This window comes from Dama dama, chromosome 28, assembly GCF_033118175.1.
Source record: "Dama dama isolate Ldn47 chromosome 28, ASM3311817v1, whole genome shotgun sequence".
In the NCBI taxonomy this organism is placed as follows: Eukaryota; Metazoa; Chordata; class Mammalia; order Artiodactyla; family Cervidae; genus Dama; species Dama dama.
In genome coordinates this window covers 14,693,628-14,707,366 of record NC_083708.1, presented here as the reverse complement: position 1 = coordinate 14,707,366, position 13,739 = coordinate 14,693,628, and the positions used below count along the sequence as shown (strand labels likewise).

At 37.1% G+C, this 13,739-nt stretch overlaps 1 pseudogene; it reads left to right on the top strand.

The window, feature by feature from the left end:
- LOC133048230 (nuclear pore complex protein Nup50-like) overlaps positions 1-13,739 on the top strand; it is a 46,288-nt pseudogene that overhangs the window by 31,853 nt on the left and 696 nt on the right.

Genomic DNA, 13,739 nt, shown 5'->3' with positions numbered 1-13,739 from the left:
GTGGCACTAGTGGTAAAGAACCCATCTGCCAATGCAGGAGACTTAAGAGATGTGGGTTCAATCCCTGGGTTGGGAAGATCCCCTGGAGGAGGGCATGGCAATCCACTCCAATAATCTTTCCTGGAGAAGCCCCATGGACAGAGGAACCTGGTGGGTTACAGTCCATGGGATCACAAAGAGTTGGACATGGCTTAGTGACTAACGCTTTCACATTTTTTAGCCTACTCTCCTTGCATTTCATCCTGTGCCTCATTTTTGTGCTCCATGAGGTCTGTATCCCCAGTTTAAAACCTCCTGGTTCAATTTCTTCAGGGAATAAGCCTTTCTTATTTGTCAAAGCAGTGGAGGAAGGGAAAGTACTTTTGTAAAAGTTGAGATGGAACTGGGCAGTTGTTACACAGCAGGCAGAGGCTCCTGTCTTTAGAAGGGCCTGCTTGCAAGGTTGGGCCTTGGTTGGCATGTGGTACCTTGGCTTTCAAAATATTCCCTTGTCCCTAAGTGGTAAGGTTAGTTTGCTGTGTCTCCTCTGTTTGGACAACACTGTGATTTATGGTGAATTCCTGTTTTTCATAATTGCTAGGCACAACTTGCTTACATGACCAGCCCTCAGTAAGAACCCTAAACTGTTGATCTCAAACTGGCTTCCCCGGGCAGAAACATACATGATGCTGCATTTTCCCCAATGGCAGGAATGTGTACTCTGTGTGATAGAGGACTGAATATAGGAAACCTGTGCATTTATTCTTCCACACTCCACCTATGATTTTCCTACTGGTCCTTCTTGTATCACTGTAATAAATTTTCATTGTGAGTACAATTATATCCTGAGTCCTGAGATTCCTTATAGCGAGTCATCAAAAGTGTGGGTGGTCTTCAGATGCCTGAAACAAGGACTTTACTTTCGACTTCATGATTTGCCCCAGTTCTGAACCTCTCTTCAATATCACGTTCCATGGCAGAACATTGTAATTCATTAGCTTTCCTTCTTCCCAAACTTTGTTGGAATCTTTTTTCACTGCTGTCCCATTTCAAGTTCTTTTGTCCATATGGACTTTCATCACCACCTTTCATTACTGTAATATGATTTAGGTACAGTTTTATGTAAGGGAGGGTAGAGACATGAGGCTGACATGTCATATTTGTGTGGAAGCCCTCTATTATAACCATGAGGGTTTTTTCCTGGTCAATTTATCCTAGTCATTTTTCAAAGAATACCATATTTTGGATCCCAAATCTCTATCTTTATACCTCTCTATAATGATTTTTATCTCTTTGTCCACTTCTTCATTTTGTGTAATTTTTCTGAAGTTACTATTCCATACCATTATTAGAGTCTTCTGCATATAAGTGGTTCTAATTAAGTTATAAAATCTCATTAGTGTAATTTTTCTCCATAGTTTTTCTTTGTTTTGCCTAATGCAGGGAAGGAAAGCTCAAGAAAGAGGGGCTACTGTTGTTTAGTCCAACTCCTTGTTACCCCATGGACTGGTGTCTGCCAGGCTTCTCTGTCCATGGGATTTCCCAGGGAAGTATACTGGAGTCGGTTGCCATTTTCTTCTCCAGAGGATCTTCCCAACCCAGGAATTGAACCTGTGTCTCTTGTTTGACAGGTGGCTTCTTTACAACTGAGTCACCTGGAAAGACCCAAGAAAGAGGGGAGATATATATATATATACACACACACACATATATATATGTATATGTATATATGTGTATATATATAATTATGACTGATTCATGTTGATATGACCACCAAAACAATGTAAAGCAATATCCTCCAACTGAAAAAATAATATAATCAACTAAAAAAATCACCCTAGTGCTTTATTAACTCATGTTTCAGCATATTTCATAGAGTCAGTGCATTCTCAACATTCCTTGATGGTAAAGACACATATTATTTAATTCTTTGTTATAGATTGCAATTTCCAAATATCGTTTCCCATTTCTGACATTCTTTGTATCTTTTGTAATATGTACCTGAAGTCTTTTTAACAAAGTTTTAGGTAACAATATTTTTCTATGTGTACATTTTGGAATAAATGGTTATTTCTCCACTTATTTGCTCCAGAATTATGTAGTTGTAATTTCTTTGACTTCGTTATTTGTTTATTTGTGCACTGTATGAACATTTCCTTTAAGCTTGAGAGTGAGACATTAATAGATCATGTTTTCTTTGTCAGTCAACAGTGTCAATAGGACACCAAAGGCAGCTACGATCTGAGTTTTTGTTTTATTCTGTTTCGTTTGTTTGCGTGATTTTTCTTCAGTTGCTTGAGACTTTTGTGTTGGCAACTTATAACACGACTTTTGCTTCTGAACCAGAACTTTGGTGGGAATACCACTTAGGAAATAGTTTAATTGAAGAAAATATTTAATTGACATTATTGGTTCCTAGATCAGTACACTTTCCCCCCAAAGTTATCTTTGTTCTGAAACTGCAAAGTTGGCTTTGGGAATATTCTTTTCCATCTCACACAATTCACTCACCTCCACACCTAACACCTGTGAGTTCATAAGTGAGGTTAGTGGAAAAATGCTGGTAATGCAGAGGCTCCCCTCCACCTCCACCCACTGATGATCTGTGGCAGTGGGGAAACGTGCTCCAACTTGGGGATTTCTTGTCTGGATAATCTCCAGGGCTTGTGCCTACATGTTGGAGAATAATACTGGGGCATTTCTTGCTTTATTTCCAACTACATTATGCCATATTTTCAAAATTTATGTTTAGACCAGATTATACCTTTCTCACTTTATTTGATGCATTTATGAGTTGTGAAATGTTCTTGTTTGAGTATAGGTGAAATATTCCCCTCTATTTTTGTCTTTTCATTTCACATTATTCTGAAAATGTTTTCAATGTACAACAATGTTATCATCTATTCCAGAAGGTTTTTAAATGACAGACCTCTCAGACTAATATTATATGAAATTTCCAACCTTAGTGAAAAATTTGGATAGTTTTAACTGAAAATAAAGTGACCCCAAGGATGGGGCTGCCCCATCATCACATACAGTTATTTTTAAAAGGTACACACTGCATTGAAAAGTTAGAAAAAAGTTTCCCTCTCTGAGTTAATAAGAATCCAAGTCAAAGAGCAATATTTGGTGAGTGAAACAATGAGGAATTTGGTTTTCACTCAAGCTGGGCATACACTACACAGCATAACAAGTCCCACTTCATGAAAGTATGCTGGATATCTAATATAATCTGTAGCATTTGATTTCTATGCAAAAGAAATCATTTAGAGCCCACAGCTGACATCATACTCAATTTTTAAAAGTTAATACTTTTCCTCTAAGATTAGTAACAAGATAAGGATGCCTATTCTTGCCACTTTTACTCAACATAGTACTGAAAATCTTACTCAGAGAAGTTAGCCAAAAAAAAAGAAATGAGGAGTGCTCAAATAAGAAAAGTAAAACCATCACTATTTGCAGATGACACATGATGTATAGAAAACCCTAAAGAATACACCAAAAACTGTTAGAATTGACAGGGCTGCAGGATACAAAATCAAAATATTCAGTATATGCATTACTATATATGATATGTAAACTGAAAACTATATGACATTGATGAAAGAAATTAAAGATGATATAAATACATGGAATGATATACCATAATCATGGATTAGAAGAATTAACACTATTAAAGTATACATAGTGCCCAAAACAATCTTCAGATTCGATACAATCATAAAAATTTCAATATAATTTAGATTTTCAGGGTTTCTATTGAGACTTAGAATATTACATCTATTTTTAGAAAACAGTATTGTGGAATCCACAGAGAATTCATTAATGTGTTTTGTTGAAAGTATGGGTATCCTCTCTCTGAACACACTCATCTGCTTCATTTCTAGGTATCACAATCCTGTCTTATCACTCTACTTAGATTAAATACCCAGAGACTGCCTCCTACAAAGTGAACAGATGACTTTGAGGATGAGCAGGCAGTGGTTTGGAAATACATTATAATGAAAAATAAAAACACTCTCCTCATCATGAATAAAACGTGCTGATGAACTATTAAAACACAGGTTCAGAAGATAGAATAGTATTAAGACCAATTAGTGGGAAGAGTTATTGGGTGATGGGGTTTTCTTGTGAAATTAAGGAATTTTTCAGGTAAGCAAGCATGCTGGATTAATATTCTTTGTTACACAAAACTCTTACAGACAAGATAGAAAGTGGCAATTGGTCTAGAAACTCTATGAGTTAGAATATTACTTTGATTGATCCTATCAGCTTATATAATAAAAATATACCCTAGACACCAAATAGTTTCTTAGAAGTGGGAAAATAAAAATGTCATAGTTATTATCCAATTGGCAATTTAATATCTCTAAGAGCTATTTGTCAATTATTGAGATGGGATATACAACTCACTTAATAATGAAATAACACTGATGTGAATATATGATGATCTGATATGGGAGATCTTGATAGGCAGAGGAATTAAAGAATTTGTTCAAGTGCTGAGACAGATTGGAATCTGAAACCCTTTTCTGCAGTACTGCAATGCTTGCACCTGGACACATCTCTCCTTGAACAACAAAATACAAAGAAATTGCATGGGTTAAAAATAGCTGCATACATGTGCAGTTGGTGCAAATTCTGGACAAAAGATACAAAGAGATCAAAAAACCCAATATTGCCACTTTTGAATAGCCTGGAGCAAAGCAGAGCACTGTGCATGCACGCTTCACACGATACCACCTAAAGGGTGGGCAAACCACTTAAGCTTCCCCTCTGACCCACATAAGGAACAAGCTTGCCCCCCAACCTCAGGGAGCGAGAGGAAGAGAACCTGTTGTTTTTTCTTGCTCTCTCTTGCTGCAGCAGGGAACCCAGTAAAGACTTGCCTGAATTTCTGGTCTGGCGTCTAATCAATTTCTATTGATTGGGAAAGCCAAGAACCTTGGCTGGTATCAGTGTTACATAACTTATAGTACATGACTAGAATGGTTACTCTCAAATGCTCATCAAATTTTAGTGGTATGGCAGCTCAAAGCAAACTTAATTACTGAGATTTACGGTTGTTACAGGTCAAATTGTATTTCCTGCATTATACCCTAGTACCACAGGATGTGACCTTATTTAGAGATAGGGTCTTTACCAAGTTAAATGAAGTGATTATGGGCCACAATCCAATATGACTGGTTTCCTTGTAAAGGGCAATTTGGAGATGGACTAACATACAGGGGAAAGCTGTATGAACATGAAGATGGCCAAGGAGAAAAGCCTGGAATCGGTCTTTCCCTCATAGTCCTCGGAAGAAACCAATCTTGCCCACACTTTCATCTTGTACTTCCAGCCTTCAGACTCTTGGGCAGTACATGTCTCTTTAATCCACCTAGTTTGTGGAATTTTGCTATAGCAGCTCTGGGAACTTAATACCCTAACATTGATTTAGGATGTTTGGCCATGCACCAGAATAAAACCAAAAACTAAAATAAGCTGTGGAAAAAATATGGCTTTCTTTTTATTAGTCTTCATATTTAGCTGCCATTTTCTGCTGAATATGACTACACAATTGTAAATAAATATATCCTTTCTAAATTGTTAACCAGACACAAATTCTTACATTTGAAATAATTGAAAGATATCCATAGGGAATATGTAAGAAAATTTTATTTTCATAACTATACTCTCTAAATAGAAATAGCTTGATTTTTACTCTAAAGTTTTATTGTGATTGTGTATAAAATATTTTTCAAACTAATTTGCTTTTGAATTTCTTTTTTTTTAAATCAATAATTGAAATTTTATTTTATTTTTTTTCATGAACCGTGATCAAGAGGTTTTAGATACTCTCTCTTTATTTTTTTTCCATTTATTTTTATTAGTTGGAGGCTAATTACTTTACAATTTCCACTTTTTTTCTCATCAGAAAATATCCTTTATCCAAAAATTTTGATTTGTGGAATATTTATACTGTCATAAGGTAGAATGCTGAAATGTGATCACTGCTCTTAGTCTGATTTATTTGGAATTTACCAAACACTGAAGGTTTAATAAAGTTATGGTAGACTTTTTTATTCAGTGAAGTTACTGACATTTCTAGCAATAAAATATTTGAATTTGAATTCACATCTTTTTTATAGATACCAAAATATATCCCTTGATAGAATAAAAATATACAATAAAGTTAATCTTTATATATTTATATATATGTATCACAAAATACTTACTGAAAGTTGAAGGAAAAGTTTCTTGCTAAAATAATTGTTTTTACTGAAGTATAATCTGAAATCCTGAATCAAGGTTAAGTATTTTAAAACAACTTTTTTTTTCTCTCATTTATTGGCTCAGTAAATCTATTGTGGTTTGATAGCTTATGCCTCTGCATTCAGAGTAGGAACCATAAACTGAATTCATATTGTAAGCAAAATGCTGTGACTTTTGTAACAGTAATAATCATGACTCCTCATAAATATGAGAGATATTCTACACATGTTTCTTTACATAGAAGTGCCAGCCCTGCTCCCATTCAGATGTCCATCCTCTGGCCTCCGTAACCTTGACTACTACTACTATCTCATTACCCTTTTGAAATTCAAATCTTCCCCTAACATGAGAGCAAGTTACAAGATTTATTTTTCTAATCCTTATATAAATTATTTTTTATAGTTAGAATTTTATTTAGCCAAAAAAAGGACACATAGGCAAATAAGTATGTATCCTTTGATTTACTCCTTCCACACCACTTGTGGGTTTTTAGTGTGCACATAAACTCTTCCATTTGTCATTTAAGTGAAAACTGAGTGATTTTACCATATGACGTTTTTAGGTTTACGCGGTTTGATGATATGGCTATTAGTGGTAATAGTAACTAAAACCAAGTATGCAAAACCTGGCATACTACTTTAAACTGTCTGGATTCTACCTTGCCTCCCAACTTCCTCCAATTTCTATACATCTTATGATTGTTAGTCTACGGGGAGACATGTTTTCTTAGGTAGCAGTAATCTTCACTCACTAGGTAGCATAAGGAAATTTTCAATAGAGAAAAATATTGGACAAGCGAGATTGGTGGCTGTCATAAGAACTCATCGGCCACAAAAGGAGAGTCAGCAACTTAGGATAAGACCTGGCCAAGACCAAAGATGACACAATCTCAGCTGGCTTCAAATATAACTTCTCCTCTAAAACTGTCCATAAGGCGTGTGCTTTGATGCTAATTTGCTTCAGTCCTGTCCAACTCTTTGTGGCCTTAGGGACTATAGCCCACCAGGCTCTTCTGTCCATGGGTTTCTCCAGGCAAGAGTACTGGAGTGGGTTGCCATGCCCTCCTCCAGGAGATCTTCTCGACCTAGGTATCTAACCTGCATCTCTTATGTCTCCTGCATTAGGAGACAAGTTCTTTACCACTAGCACCACCTGGGAAGCCCATCCATGATGCACTCTAATGGATAATCTAAAATGCCTAATTGAAGATTCTTAAGAATCTTACTTTGATTAGCAATGTAATCAAAGATTACATTAGAATCTGGGCCCTACCATTCATCCATTTAAAATGAGATTACTAACTTTACATTTATCATAAAAATCATTCAAATAAATGATTTTATTCAAGATCACACACAATTCAATTTGAAAATTCTATACTAGTTGTTTACCCAAACATTTTAAATCTAGAGATTTAGCTGTGGCGGAGATGACTAATGCTCATCAAACATGTGCTTCCCCTTTCTTGTGAAATTGTCTCTGGGAAGCAGCTGTTCACCAGCAACCAGATTTTCCAGGGCCCCCTCCCTCACCAGTGGAATGTGGACAGAAAGGTGTGTCTCTCCTAGACCAACCTTTTCCATATTCTCTTTCTCTCTTCACTGTATTGCCCATGCTAATTGATCCTGTCAATAATGAGTTTCTAAAGTGCTCTTAACAAAAGTACAGCCTTGACATTTTGGCAAAGGCTCTGAATATAGGGACTGCTATGAATTTCTGAAGTCAACTGTGACTTTTAGAATGCCATTGTTTTTGATGTAGTCTATCTCTTCCTCTTGGAACCTTCAAGCAAAGACCATGCTAATCCTGAATATTTTGTCTTCCTCAGTTGTCTAGCGGACACTGGACGTGCATATCTGTGTGGTCAGGCTCTCTGGAGTCTTCTGACCCACAGGGGCTGGCATGGATCACCCTTTCTTGGCTGCTATCCTCACTTCTTCACAATGGAGGTGGCCAGATGTGGTTTTCTATTTTTATCATGACCAAGAATGCTTTTAGGTTCATTATAAGATTGACAAACTGCTTGTAAATTTAAAAAAATTACAAAGTTACAATAATTTAGGTTAAAAATAAGAAAAGAGATTTCTTCCCACACAGAACATCTACCCTTTGTCCCCACTACTCACTCTTCCACACCCAGCCATGTCTCACATTTGTAGCTATTTACACGGCCATTGTATTTCTAGCTTATGCTGTACAACAGATTTTATACTTCTTATAAAATCCCCCTTCTTATTAAGTGTAAAAATAATTTTCTGACACAGGTATATATATATATATATATATATATATATATGATATAATAAAATCCACACCTCAAATGTGCATCAATTGTGACAATTCAAAAAATCCAATGTTTGTTTTTTGTATGAAAAGTGATGTGTCTCCAATCATTTTATGTCATATCCTGGGGAAAGTGTATTTGAAAGAGATGTAGGAGTAAGTGTAGGTTGGGATAAGGACTCTAGGTTTCTTCAATATAGAAGATGGTCCAAGAAGTTGGCTTAAAGGAGGAAAATGAGGAAACAGTAAGTTATCAGGGCCAACTTCTTAAGAATTCTGCTGTAGGTACTTTCTCTTCAGCATGAACAGTGAATCTAGGTGAAGGGAGAACTGGTTTAAGTATCATGGTTCTTAAAAGTAAAAAAAGATCATGGATTGGATTTTAAAAGCCAGTGGAAACAAAATAATAAATAAGGTCTAACATTTGTGTTACCTGCCCCTCACAGTAGCCTTTTGGAAAAGATGTAGTCATATTGTTATATTTTAGATGTTAAGAGGTTTTCACTTGCAGAGCTTATGATGTGTGAAAGTTCTGAGAACTGAGACCTGGGTTAAGGCTGTTTTTATTGTAGTCCCTGCCTCATATATAATGATGCTACTCAGATTAGGCAGGTCTGTTGCATAGTGTGAAGAGATGGTGCTCTTTGTAGGGCAGACAAATATCCAGGAATAGGGTTAGTTGGCTTCATATTGGCTTATTTTGTCTGCTTTGGAGTTGTAAAATCTGTCAAATGGTATGCCAGATTTTTACTAGGATGTGAAATCAAGATATGTGCAAACACAGATATCACTGGAATAAGATTGTTTGAAAATTTAAGTTGAATACTTGCTGTAACATTATCACCAGGGAGAGATTCAGAATATTTAGGCACCTTTTCTGGCACAGACTCTAACCAATGAAAAGAGAGCAGTGACCAGTTAGAATGCGAGTTGATCAAAAACAGCTAGTTTGTGTGTGTCTCAGTGGACAAGTCTAACCCTGAAGTACCCACATGCCTGGATTCCCGGGGGCAAAGATAATGTAGGCTCCTTTCTGCTCTGGCCCAGCACCAAGCACAAGGCATCAAATATGCTGTCATTGCAGACTTTTAAATGAGTGAATCCACAGGCAATGAATTTTTAATTTGTCTGAAATCATGCAAGAACTTCCTTCCATGACGGACCCTCTTATGTATTTATGATAAAAGAGGGAAAAGCGACTAATAGTGACTGAAAGAAAAATCTGTGTAAAGTAATTCACAGACCATGCTTCCATTCAGTCTCTTATTTTTCAAAGTTAATGTTCAAAATTTCACAAAATACTATATTCGTCCAAATATTATCAAGTATTAAAAATCACATACTGATGTTCAGACTCTTGCAAAACTGTAAATAAACTGGATCTCTCTTGGTCATTTTAAATGAGTCTGTTAGTGGAGATTGATCCCTTCTTTGCTCAGGAAATCAGCAACACCCACCACTGAACCCTGTTCCTGCCACACACCCTTCAGATGCCTCAGCCACCCTCTTCACTGCCTTTCTCTGCTTATGAACGATTCCGTATGAGGCACATGTTTCTTATTTTTATTTTATAAGTGTTTTCCATAATTTTAAAAGAGACATTTCTCCCATAATGTTTCTAGACTGAATTCTGTTTAAAAGTATCTTGAAACAGTGATAAATCTGGGCCCTTGCATGTGACAAAACTTCCACCGTTACTAATAAGTACAGAGAACAGCAAAATAGCTATTTTTATCCTTTTCATCAGTGTGACAATCTACCACAAATAGGAAAATACAGTTATAAATTGATTTAGACTTTAAAGGAAATTATGATTCCACAAAATTTGTCAATATTTTCTCTGAAAAATTGTGTAAATTCAGTTTTAAGCTTTTCTATAATTTATGGAAAGCTATTTCCATAATTTCCAGTAATATACTAAATTCCTAAGGGAGGTAGGCTTACTGTTAACATTGCATTCAATTTCTGTACACTCGGAGTTGCAAGTTTAATCTGTGGGTAGAGATTGCTGAGATTATATAGTCTCCAGAAGCAAATAATCTTCTGATCTATTTTTAGTGAATTTTTGTAAAATAGATTGCAACAGATAAGGATACCTCCTTTTAGAAGAGAGATTTACTAACTGTAATGTAACATCCTGATTTATAGAGCTGGTTCTCCTGCCTTGCAATAGCATATTTACAGACATGCTTTTAGTTTCAAGTGAAATTGAGGGAAAACGAAAACTTTGTGTCTTTAATTCCTGCTTTCAACCTTCCCAGACTTATCCTCTGAGCAGTAAACATACACTTTAATGTATGAATAACATGTAACCATTGGATATTTACTTAGATGATCTTTGTTTGCTATGGCTCATCCCTTTTCATATGTTGAAGTTCTAACCCCTAATTTGACCATATTTGGAGATAAGCCTTTTAAGGAGGTATGAGCCATCTCTTGGTATTTTAAGGAGGTATTTAAGGATAAATGAGGTCAAAAGAGGGGGCCTTGTCCACAAGAGTTGTGTCCTCATAAGAAGAGAAAAGGGACATCAAAGGTTAGTTTCTCCATAAGCACACAGAGGAAAGACCTTGTGACTGACTCTATTGCCTAGTAAAGCAGAGAGACCTGGCACTGAAAAATTGGCTGTGGCCACCAATTTCATATGTGTACTGTGATTCTCTGCTGGATCTCCAAATAACTTTGGAGCCTGTTTACACATGGCTTGAAGATCTCAAGGAACATTGATGTGCAGCAGATCCAGACCACAGGTATTTGGTCATCACTAAAAACAGATTTACCAATGGGAATTTCCCAGTCTCTGTTTTTCGGAGCAGCTGTTTGCTTCTATGTGCTCAGTAACATTCAGTTTTGTTTACTAATTTGTCCTTTTGGATAGTTCCCTGTGCTAGCCACCATGAAGAATTATAAAGAAACTCAGACTTCTAGACTCCATATTGAAGACATACATATTTTTCTGAAAATCTGCCACAAACCCCATTTGAATGAATGTAGAATAACAGAAAAGGTATAAACTTGTAGTCAGAATAGTAGCAAATGGAAAAGAAAAGGTCTCAGTTAAATTTTAGGTATTAGGGATCTGGATGAAGAACTGAGGTAAGAGATTGCTATTGCTTTCTTTTAAATAAGCTTTTACGACTATCTGAGTTTTTGTCAGTAAAAATAGGGATATTATTTTGAAAAGATAATTTATGCTTAGTTGCTCAGTCATGTCTGACTCTTTGCAACTCTTCCGATTGGAACCTCTCAGGCTCCTCCATCCATGGGATTTCTTAGGCAAGAATACTGGAATGGATTGCCATTTCCTACTCCAGGGGATCTTCCTGACCCAGGAATCGAAGCTGTGTCTCCTGTGACTCCTGCATTGCAGACAGATTCTTTACCCAGTTTTTTAAAATAAATAAATTATAAACACAAATGTTGCCTTTCATGAAAGTCAGTTAAATAGAAAATATTTGATTTTCTTAGTTGGGCAATTTTTTTTCCATTTATTTTTATTCGTTGGTGGCTAGTTACTTTACAATATTGTAGTGGTTTTTGCTATACTTTGACATGAATCAGCCATGGATTTACATGCTTTCCCCATCCCGATACCCCCTCCCACCTCCCTCTCCACCCGATCCCTCTAGTTGGGCATTTTTTAAGTTATGAATCTGCTGACACAAACATTGTCTTGCCTTCTGAGAAACCATCAGAGCCCAGATCTCGTCACCTTGCCCATGCTTTATCTAAAACAACTTCATGCCCCTTTGTCTCCGAGACCCCTCTGGCCTTTGTTGCAAACTGTCATGGAGAACTTAGTGTTGGGTATTCCTGGATCCTCTGGGGAAGAAGTGGGTGAGCATCCAGGGACCTGCCGTGGTGGTGGCTGCCACAGAACCAAAGGCTCTCACCCACACTGTGCGGGGTGTGACTGCTCCCTGCAGTCCTGCTAATATATCTGGGAACTGGCAACTCAAAGAAGCAATGGCCACAGGTTAAAATCTACAGTCACAAATTCATATTTTTTGAAATGTAACTTTGGCTTTCCCAAAGAGTGTTTATTTTTATTCAGGGGAAAACAGTGTGGCCACCTCTAGGTAATCTTGATTCAAAATAGTTGCTTTCAGGATACTTGGTTCAGGTATAAAAAACACTTCCCCCCTCCCCAGGTGATTTTCCCTTATTTAGGGGCTTTCAATGGAAAGTAAGCTCCATGTACCACCCCTGTGTGGGAACCTTGGTTATATTTCCATACAAACAAGCCAGTCTTCTTAGCTCCTACAGATGATGTTGTTCTGCTGAGTCTTGACTATGTCTTTCATCCCATCCCTGGACTATCTCACTCCCCAGTGTAGGGTTGCCAGATTTAGTAAATAAAAAGTACAAAATGCCCTCGTAGTTACAAGGTGGCAGCCCGGAGCTTGGCACTGTTACTAAAGTTGTCTTTAGCCAAGTGGAAGGGTCTCCTGCTGACACTGAGGCCCGTGGGGAAATGGTGTTTTAAACTCTAAGCCTAAGAATCATGAAATTTTTGGCATAAGCCAAGCCCCAGAAATTAACTGGGAGCAACCAAATGCTCTTCCAGGAGACTGGCAGCTACCTCAGACCCGAGCTCCTCTAGGGCGACCTTGGATCTGCCAAAGAATCACAGAAAAGAAATAAGCAGATAGGAATTGGGATCAAGATGGCAAACCAGAAGTTGTGGGCACATTCTCTGTGGTCACTGAGGAAGTCTTGAGGAATAGAGTCATTAAGAAAAAGCAAAATGTAGAAATGTTAAATTTCAATCTGACAATGGAAAGGTTTTTTAAAGGCTTTAAAGATTTGGTTGGACTTTCCGGAGGAGCTGAGAGTTTCTTGGATTTGGTAATGGCACTGAGATTCAACCTTCACAAGGACTATCAAATGGTAAGAGTGATAACTGGTAACTCTTCTCTCATTAGTCCAAAGGCTGGGACGTGGACCCAGACAGCCTTTGATTCTACTACTTCAAATGGTAAGATAGAGAGTTCAAATTCCAAAACTAATATCCCTTTACCCTGTATTTATTGAGATAAAGCATACCAAGGAAATGCAACTAACAAGAAGTTAGCTGTGTTAAACTTTCTCTTCATGATTGGATTGTGAATTGTTGTTGTTCAGTCACTCAGTTGTGTCCAACTCTTTGTACCCCATGAACTACAGCATGCCAGGCATACCTGTCCTTCACTGTCTCCCAGAGTTTGCTCAAACTCATGACC